This window comes from Cannabis sativa, chromosome 3, assembly GCF_029168945.1.
Source record: "Cannabis sativa cultivar Pink pepper isolate KNU-18-1 chromosome 3, ASM2916894v1, whole genome shotgun sequence".
Lineage (NCBI taxonomy): Eukaryota > Viridiplantae > Streptophyta > Magnoliopsida > Rosales > Cannabaceae > Cannabis > Cannabis sativa.
In genome coordinates this window covers 22,710,872-22,720,277 of record NC_083603.1, presented here as the reverse complement: position 1 = coordinate 22,720,277, position 9,406 = coordinate 22,710,872, and the positions used below count along the sequence as shown (strand labels likewise).

The following is a 9,406-nucleotide window of genomic DNA, read 5'->3' as shown; positions in this document are numbered from 1 at the left end:
TCGGTTGTACTAGGCAAGTTCCCCTGAGGAGGAGTTGCTATCTGAGTTGCCAGTTGCCCCATCTAAGTTTGTAGATCTGTAATGGAAGATCTAGTCTCAATCATAAATTGCAATAATAAATCTGTCTGAAGACCAGAATTTCTACTAGAGCTTTGTTGCTGAGTTTGTTGCTGGTTCTGTGTTTGGTTTTGATTTCTCTGTTGATAGAACCCACTATTCCTTTCATTTCCTCCTTGATTAAACCCATAGTTGTTGTTGTTTTGAGAGTAATTTCCAATGGCTTTTGCTTCATCCATTGGCAAATTATTCACATTTTCCTGGCACTCTGCATAGGGATGAGGACCTCCACATAGCTCACAGACCACTTGAGCTTGTTTTGCTTGAACAAACATCAGTTTTGTTAGGGCCTCTACCTGGGCTGTCAACTTGGTAATGGCATCCACCTCAAGCATACCAGCCACCTTCTTTGTTTGGCTCCTTTCAGTTGGCCACTGCTGGTTATTCAGGGCCATCTCTTCCAGCAAATCATAGGCCTCATTTGCACTTTTCCTCATAAAAGCTCCACCAGTTGCTGCATCTATAAGGGTTCTTCTGTTACCTACCAGCCCGTTGTAAAAGTTGTGAACCAGCATCTACTTCTCAATACCATAATGAGGGCACTTTCTGATGAGATCCTTGAACCTCTCCCAAGACTCATGGAGAGATTCATTATCCTGCTGACAAAAATTGTTGATTTCTCCTTGCAACTTGGCAGATTTTGCTGGAGGAAAGAACTTAGACAGAAATTTTGTTGCCAAGTCATTCCATGTGGCTATGAGTTTGGAGGCAAGGAGTTCAACCAACTCTTGGCTCGTTCTCTCAATGAGAATGGAAACAGTCTCAAACGGATGGCATCATCACTAACTCCATTGGCTTTGAAAGCCTCACATAATTCCATGAAGTTTGACAAGTTTAGATTGGGGTCTTCAAAAGGGAGTCCACCAAACTAGATTGAAGACTACACCATTTGAAGTATGGCAGGCTTAATTTTGAAGTTGTTAGCATCCACTGCTGGTGGTCTGATGCATGACTGAACCCCCGCAAGAGTTGGGAGGATATAATCTCTCAAGCTGCGGCCATTTGCTTAATCTTCAACACCACCTCCATTATTATCGTTGTTGCCTCCATTATTTGTAACATTAGCGTTATTAGCCATGATTTCTGGTGTTTCAGTAGGTGCTGAAACTCTCTCGTGCCTTTTGTTCCTTCTATTTCTCCTACAAGTCTTCTCAATTTTAGGATTAACGGGCAATATGACTCCTTGACCTTGACAGCGCATACACTTAAAATCCCTGAAATAGATAGAGACAATATTGCAAGAAACAGATTAGAAATTTAGCAAGAGAAATAGACGAAAGTAGAAGTTAGTATAATTTTATGTAATATTAATCTTTATACAATTCTCCGGCAACGGCGCCAAAAACTTGTTGTGATATTTTGCACACGCAAGTGTACGTATCGTTTCAAGTAGTAAACTCACCAAAAGTGAGGTCGATCCCACAAGGATTGTAGTTAAGTACGTTGAAATTAAACTTTTACTTCTATTTGGTTAAATAAAAATTAAGAAAGAATTAAAAATAAGAAAACTAGTAAGAAGCAATTATTTAAGAAAATTGACAGTTAATTAAAACTAGGGTTTCGATTTCAATTGTTTCTATTTATTATGGCCTAATATGATTATTTTCCTAATGTTAATTTCTATGCAATAGCAGGTTTACTAAGGTAATTTATAGTCTTCTCAGATATATAAATCTCAATTACATGCAAACTTTCTACTCTCGTGATAAATTTAACATGCAACATGCATGAAACACAGAAACCCTATAAGCTATCTAAACCATATAGGTACTCTCGTCCTATATCGAGATTCAGTTCTATTTCATTATAGCATAATTGACACTCACTTCTCAGATCTCGCATCAAAATCATAGACAGTTAATTGGTGATCAGGCAATTAAAAGTAGTTAAGCACAAATGAAATAGAATACATAGAAATTAGGGGGAAAATAAATCATATTAAAACCATAAAATAATGTTAAACAATCTCCATCTAACCCTAATTAAATGTTTAGTTACTCATGTTTATGAGTGCACAATCACACATATTAACTTTAAGAAAAGAGATGAAAATAGAGAAGAGAAGAATGTTAAAAACCCTCTGAAGAATGCCTCCAATATTGCAGTTGATCTCTCCACTTTGCATCTGTATTCTCTCTTTTTTTTCTCTCTAAAATTGCTTGCTGAAATCAACTCCCTTCTTCCCTTTATATTGGCATTGAAGGCCTAAAAAGATCGAAAAAAAAACGCACATATTTAAATTCCCATTCGGATTTAAATTTTTGGGAAACCTCAAACGAGATATTCTTTCTACTGCATTAACTGATAGTATTTTGGCCATAACTCTCTCGATATTACTCGGAATTGAACGATTCAAGATGTTCCGGAAAGATAAAAGAGAGATCTAGAACTTTTATGTTTTGATGTTTTCCAAAATCTAACCAAAAGATAGTCGAATTCAGACTTGAAATTTTAGCTTTATTTTCTTGCACAATTTTCTCTATTTTAAATATCATCTTTTTGTTAGATATTTTTATCTTTTTTCCATCTTTTTCTCTGATATTTTTCTAATCCTCTTCTATTTTAAATCTGCACAAATAAAAGATAACAAGCGTAAAAATGCTCCAAACACGATTAAAACTTAATTAAAAATATACTAAACTTAATCTAAAATTAATACTAAAAATAACCTAACAATACTGCCCCGCTATTCTAAAAGTACTAGGATGTGATTCTAATGGCCAAACACCGCGTTCCAATATGTCTGAGCACTAAATATGCAAAATTATGAAATTTCTATATATGACATATATAATGCATTCTGAATTCAAATAAATCATTATAAATTAATAATTCAATACTAATAATCAAATTTCATAATTAAACTCTAATTATCTACTAATTTTCAAATTAAAGCTAAGCAGTCTTTGCATGAGTTATCGTTAAATTCTTGAGACGATCACTCTAGATTTTACCTTACGCTAAGAAATTTGAAATGTTTGAGAAATTTTATGAATTTCTGGCAATGTTGAAAAACATTAAGGTAAGTGGTTAAAGATCTTGCGAACTGATAGGGGTGGAGAAATATTTGGTAGATATGCAGTTCAAAGATCATTTAGTTGATTTTGTGAATTGTATCCAAACTTACCTCCCCAGAAATTCAATTTGCATATTGATGATAGTATAAGGTTTGTGATTAGTTACTAGTAGTTGCATAAGTCCTTCTAGGGATATACCCTAGTGATAGGATAATTTCAGAATGATGGAATAGTTATGTACTTAGTGTAAATCATTACTAGATTCATGGATGACCTAATCGTGATCATAGGAAAAGCTAAAACTATTAACCAAGGTTTGCATGTTTGATAGCTATTCTAAGTGATTAGGGGTGGACCATCCTATTGTCATTATGATAAGAAAGTTTGTTTCAATAAATACTACTTTTCTAAGAAAATGACTAAGTCTGAAAATAAAGTAGCAAAGTAGATGAGATATTTTCTTTCTTGATTCCAAAAGTGTTCTATCATCTTATTCGAAATAAGATGGTCCCACTGTTGGAAATTATTTTACGAGGATCTTAGATCTACTTACAAGTATGTTGAATAACACCCTAAATATGAACTTTCTAAAACGATGAAATAAACACATATAAAGTTTAGGAAACCTTACATTGGGTGCAGCGGAATTAAATGACTCCTTCCGTTCAGATCTCTAACACTTATGTCCTTTCTGTCGCAGAGTATTATCAAGACCTGAACATGGATCTCTTTCTCTGATTCTTTAGTGTTGAAACTCCTTCTTGCTGAAACTCTTTCTTCACGATCTTCCTCACTATGATTGAGGTATCACTTGTTGTGTGTGGGCACTACTCTAATCACTAAATGTTTCGAAATTTTAAGGAAGAAAAGAGAGAGGGAGTGGTCGGCCAAGGTAGAGAGAGAGAGAGGCTCAGTTTTTTCTAAATGAAAAGTGTGATTTTCCTGAAGCCTTCACTATCTATTTATAGCATCCCACTAGGGTTAGGTTTGAATTATTTGGCATTAAAATAATAAAAATATCAGAGGATAATTCCTATAAAAGTGGCCGGCCATGGAAGATTGGATTTGGGCCTCACTTTTTGCAATTTTACAGTTTTATCACTTTTGCATCTGATTTTCTCAAAAATGCCAATTTTCTAATTCAACCATTTAAATGCCAATTATAACTATTTAATAACTATAAAAAATTATTAAATAATATTGTCATTTATCATATTTATTAATTGAACCATACAAAGTATCATAATTAACAAATATGCCCCTAAAAACTCTTTCTTTACAATTTCGCCCTTAGTGAAAAATTCACAAATAGACATAGTCTAATTTGAGAATTATAATTGATTAATCAAAACCAATTATATGAGTCTTACAAGAAATATTATCTCAACTAGTGGGGGGACCATGGGTCTATATAACCGAGCTTCCAATAAGCAGATCAACAATTTATAACCTAAATTCACTGACTTATTAATTTTTCGTTGAATCCAGGCATAGAACTTAGAATTGCACTCTCAGTATATAGAATGCTCTATACGTTCCACCATATTGACAAATCATTAGTTATCCATTGTTATAATCCTAATTTGATCAATGATCCTCTATATGAATGATCTACACTGTAATGGGATTAGATTACCGTTACACCCTACATTGTATTTTATCCTTAAAAAACTTAACCCCGTATAAATGATATTTCCGCTTATGTGAAATGAGATCTCCACCATTTATTTTCGTTTGGTCAAGCTCGAAGGAGATCATCCTTTACTTACTATTCGCCAGATAGAAGCTATAAATTCCATGTTTATGTTAGCGCTCCCACTTAGTTGCACTACCGTGTTCCCAAAATGTACGTATCACCCTGACCCAAAAGTAGCCTTAACTAACAAATCAAAGAACAGGAATAGCCTCTTGAGATTGAGCCTAATCATAACAGGATTAAGATCATTTGATCTAGGATCAACTAGGCGATATTGACTTGAATAGATATTACGGTAAGTTTGATAAATCTAAGTCAAAGTTCAATATCGGTCCCTTCCGATGCATACTCCATGCATCCAACGTGAGCTTTACTTTAACCAATGCTCTGGAAAGAACATAGCATTTCTCCAAATGCAAGTAAACTCTGTTGTAGATTATCATATCAGTAAAACCCTGTGTCTGATAAATCTAGGAAACTTTATTCACATAGTCACGTTTACTTTCCAATATGTTGACAACACAATAAACAGGATCAAGTATGTGAAAAGGGTTTCAGATGAATTCATACATTATGTACACATAATCATGAAATAAATCATGTGAACCATGCAACATGAAATGCTATTTCTGATCTATATTAATAAGTAAATCTGATTATATTGAAATGAGTTTTAGTTAGGGCATAAAACCCAACAAACTCCCACTTGCACTAATATAAAACAAAATGTGCATTTCAAATAATCTCAACACCTTGATATACAAATCAAGTGTAGTAGTAGTAAACTCCTCGTAATAGGATCTGAAAGGTTGAATTAAACACAACCTTTTCTCCACCATTACTCTTCCTTAATCACAAAATCATTGATAATGCGAAATTCCTCTCTATAAGTCTACTTTTTTGGGATACTGGATTCTATACCTTTGGCAACTACTTTTGGTTAATCAGGAAATTAACACTAGTAGTTTAGGCGATTTGGAATGGTGCCAAAAATGTATAGAACTTTCCTTAGACTGAATAAGTACCTTTCCTGCAACTTTAACATTCACTCCCTTTCTGGTAGACCTAGAGACTTCAAATAGGTTTTTACACTTCTCCAAAATCACTATTCCACCCCCAGAGTAATCACCATCTTATCAGAAAGATTTTCTAGCACAAAGGAAAATTTCGAAATCTGATGTGGTGCAGTCTAAGAGTTTTAAATACACCCGTATTGACTAACATATAGTTCCTCTTCTTAATCTTAAGATTTACTTGATTGTCTTCCAATGTTCTTCTCCTGGATTAATCTGATACCTACTCATTACTCCCACTCAACAGCAGGTGTCTGGTCTAAGGCATACAAAAGCATATCTAAGACCTCTCACTGTTGATTTAAGAAATTCTTTCATGGCTTTATCTTTTTTGGAATAGTTGAGACTTTTCCTTAGATAAATAAAATCTATGCCTAAGAAGTTGTGAAGCTTCTATAGATTGCCATTAGAAAGAAAATGCTTCAGCATCTTACTAAAGTAAGTTGCTTGCATTAGAGTAAGTAATTACCAGGTATACCACAAGCCATAGGTTTAGATAAACTCAAACCTATAATACTAGGAACAGGAAGTTTTGTTAAGTCCATTGAATAGACTTATAAACGAAAATTTCCTTTTATGTCCTTGTAATAGAAAACTTTAGGTTACTCCATGTGAATGGATTAAACCATAGTTCTATTTGCTTTTCTTCTTAGTTTCTTATCTTGACAATCCATTACTTGTTTAAACTCACAATGGATTTAATCACTAGTGTCTTCCAAGTCATAAGAAGGTGAGTTCCTAGAAACTCTCCCACTACGACAAGGTACCGTGAATTATGTCTAAGAAAACTAAATGGTATTGACCTATTCGGTTGTGACAAGACAACAGAGCCAGTGGGATCATCATATGTCAAATAAGATGATAGAACACTTTTGGAATCAAGAAAAAAAATATCTCCTTTATTTGCTACTTTTCAGACTTAGTCATTTTCTTAGAAAAAGTAGTATTTGTTTAAACAAGCACTTTCTTATCTATTGACTATGGGATGGTCCACCCCTAATCACTTAGAATAGCTAACAAACCATGGTTGACAGTTCTAGCTTTTCTTAAGATTTTGATTAGGTCATCCATGAATATAGTAATGATTTACATTAAGTATACAACCATTACATCATTCTGAAATTGTATTACCATAGAAGGATTTAGGCAACGACTAGTAACTAATCATCAATATGCAAATCGAAGTTTCTGGGGAGGTAAGTTTGGATATAATTCAAAAATCAATTTAATGATCTTTGAACTGCATATCTACTAACTATTTCTCCACCCCTATCAGTTCGCAAGATCTTTAACCACTTACCTTAATGGTTTTAACCATTGCTAGAAATTTAGAAATTTTTCAAACATTTCAAATTTCTTTGCATAAGGTATAATCTAGAGTGATCGTTTTAAGAATACAACGAAAACTCATATCCACCCCAGAATGTACATCCATCTGTGAATGAGATGAACTACTTTCAGTGGATATAGGCATATTAACTCTTTGCAGAGATTGATCTTGTCAAAACCACTATGAACAAGATACAAATGCCTTAGATTAATAAAAATGTGGTTGTGTCGTTTTGATGACTTAGGTTTAGTTACATCAAAGAGTTCTTAGAATAGTGCAAGTGGATCCTGGTCACAGAATACTAAACTCTATTCCATACAGTTTGAATCCATAAATAGAAAATGGTATTAAACACTTGTGAAAGTGTAACTGTATAGTATTCTGGAATTAGAAATATAAGAAAATTTTTGTTTGGAATCTAAAATTAAAGTCAAAGACTTAAATTTATACCAAATATAATGAGTAATTCTTTCTTGGACCACCACTACTAATTTAAACTCTAAGTCAGATTTGCCCATACAAGTACGAGATTTCTAAGATTGAGGATTTATATCATTGTGGAATAGAATTTCGGGATTATAATCATATGCGTTATTTAATTTCTTAAGAGAAAATAGAATGACATGAAATGATTTATAGACCATTCATCCAATGATATGTTATTGAGCTAATTCAAAATGAATAAGCTAAGAGGAATTAGGATAATTTCGTTGTTTAAATAAGAATCCAACGATGCTTCGATTAGCGAAAGTCAAAGTAATCTTATTTATACAATCTTCCTGTTTCATATCGTAAAAATACTAGTCTAAGGTGTCATCAATTGATGAACAGCTAGATGTTGCATATACAATATTTATCTTTCGAGATCTAACACTATTATGTATGTCTAATGGTGAAAATCCATTAGCAATTTATCTCATTAGATAAACAAACCAAGTTAGACAACCAATGAAGATTCGAAATTAAACTACAATTTAATAACAGAAAATAACATGGTTCAATATAAATTCATACACAATTCAGAAATTATTAAACATATAGCAATTTGGAATGACAAGTGAAAATACTAAAACATACAATCCTAAATAATTTCCAAGGTTTTCAACAAACTGATATCAGTGTCCCGTTTAGGCGAGAGTCAAATCTACCATCCATTGAATAAAGTTGTCAGCTCATCTAAAATGTTAAACATTCTAGCAACCTTTTATTCGATCAAGATTGAAATTCAGCGTTGTCCCGTTTAGGCGAGAGTCAAGGCAATTCTATCTTATGAGCTTCCACCATTGTTTCATAATTTACAAGTCAAATATGGTCGCCACCATTAGGGTGATCCATACCATATAAAACACTTACAAACTACTTATCTTTCGAGATTAAACGGTGCGAAATTGCTAATGAACGTTCCTCCATTAGGGAGGATTACTCACTAAAACAAACGCGATGTAAAACCAACAATGAAGATCGAATATCTTAATAATATAGCTCATTATTTAAAATGTATTTTCATTATTATTTATAATAAAATATATTCATTAAATATCGAATTTAGAATTAAAATTCTAAATTAAAATTTAATTTAATATTTATAAAATTATACTTAGATGGTGATAAAATAAATTGAATTATTTCCATCTCAGTAGTAATTTTGATATATAAATATTAAGAAAATTATTTAAGTTGTATTAATTTGCAACTCAAAATAAATTTTCATGAGAATATATTTATTGTATTTTGAAAAAGAAAGTATAAAAACTTTATATTTTCGAAATACTTCAATAATAATTACTTAGAAAAATACTTCAGGCAAAAATATCACTTATCTAGATTTTCGTTTCACTAATTAATTCAATTTCTAATAATATACTTTAATTCAATTTATTTTAAATTAATCAATAAATGAAAAAATCATCGATTTAAGTTGATCCAAGAATTAATTAAAATAAATAATTAATTTACAACTTAATCTATTTTTCAAGATAAATTCAAAATCATCTTGCATTATGAAATGCAATTTCGAAAATTGATTAATAAAATAAAGAAAAAATATATTTTGAAAATTATTTAAATTTAGTTGAAAAAATAAATTTCAACTAAAAATAATTTTCTATTTAATTAAGTGTCATGAAAAAGAAATATTTAAGTATCATGATGAAAATCAACTTAGATATTTAAT

General features: G+C 32.0%; 1 non-coding gene across 1 annotated transcript; it reads left to right on the top strand.

The window, feature by feature from the left end:
- The first annotated feature begins 642 nt into the window (after positions 1–642).
- Positions 643–748, top strand: LOC133036388 (small nucleolar RNA R71). Its single transcript, XR_009687046.1, has one exon. It is a non-coding gene; the product is annotated as a small nucleolar RNA R71 (small nucleolar RNA).
- The last annotated feature ends 8,658 nt before the right edge of the window (positions 749–9,406 follow it).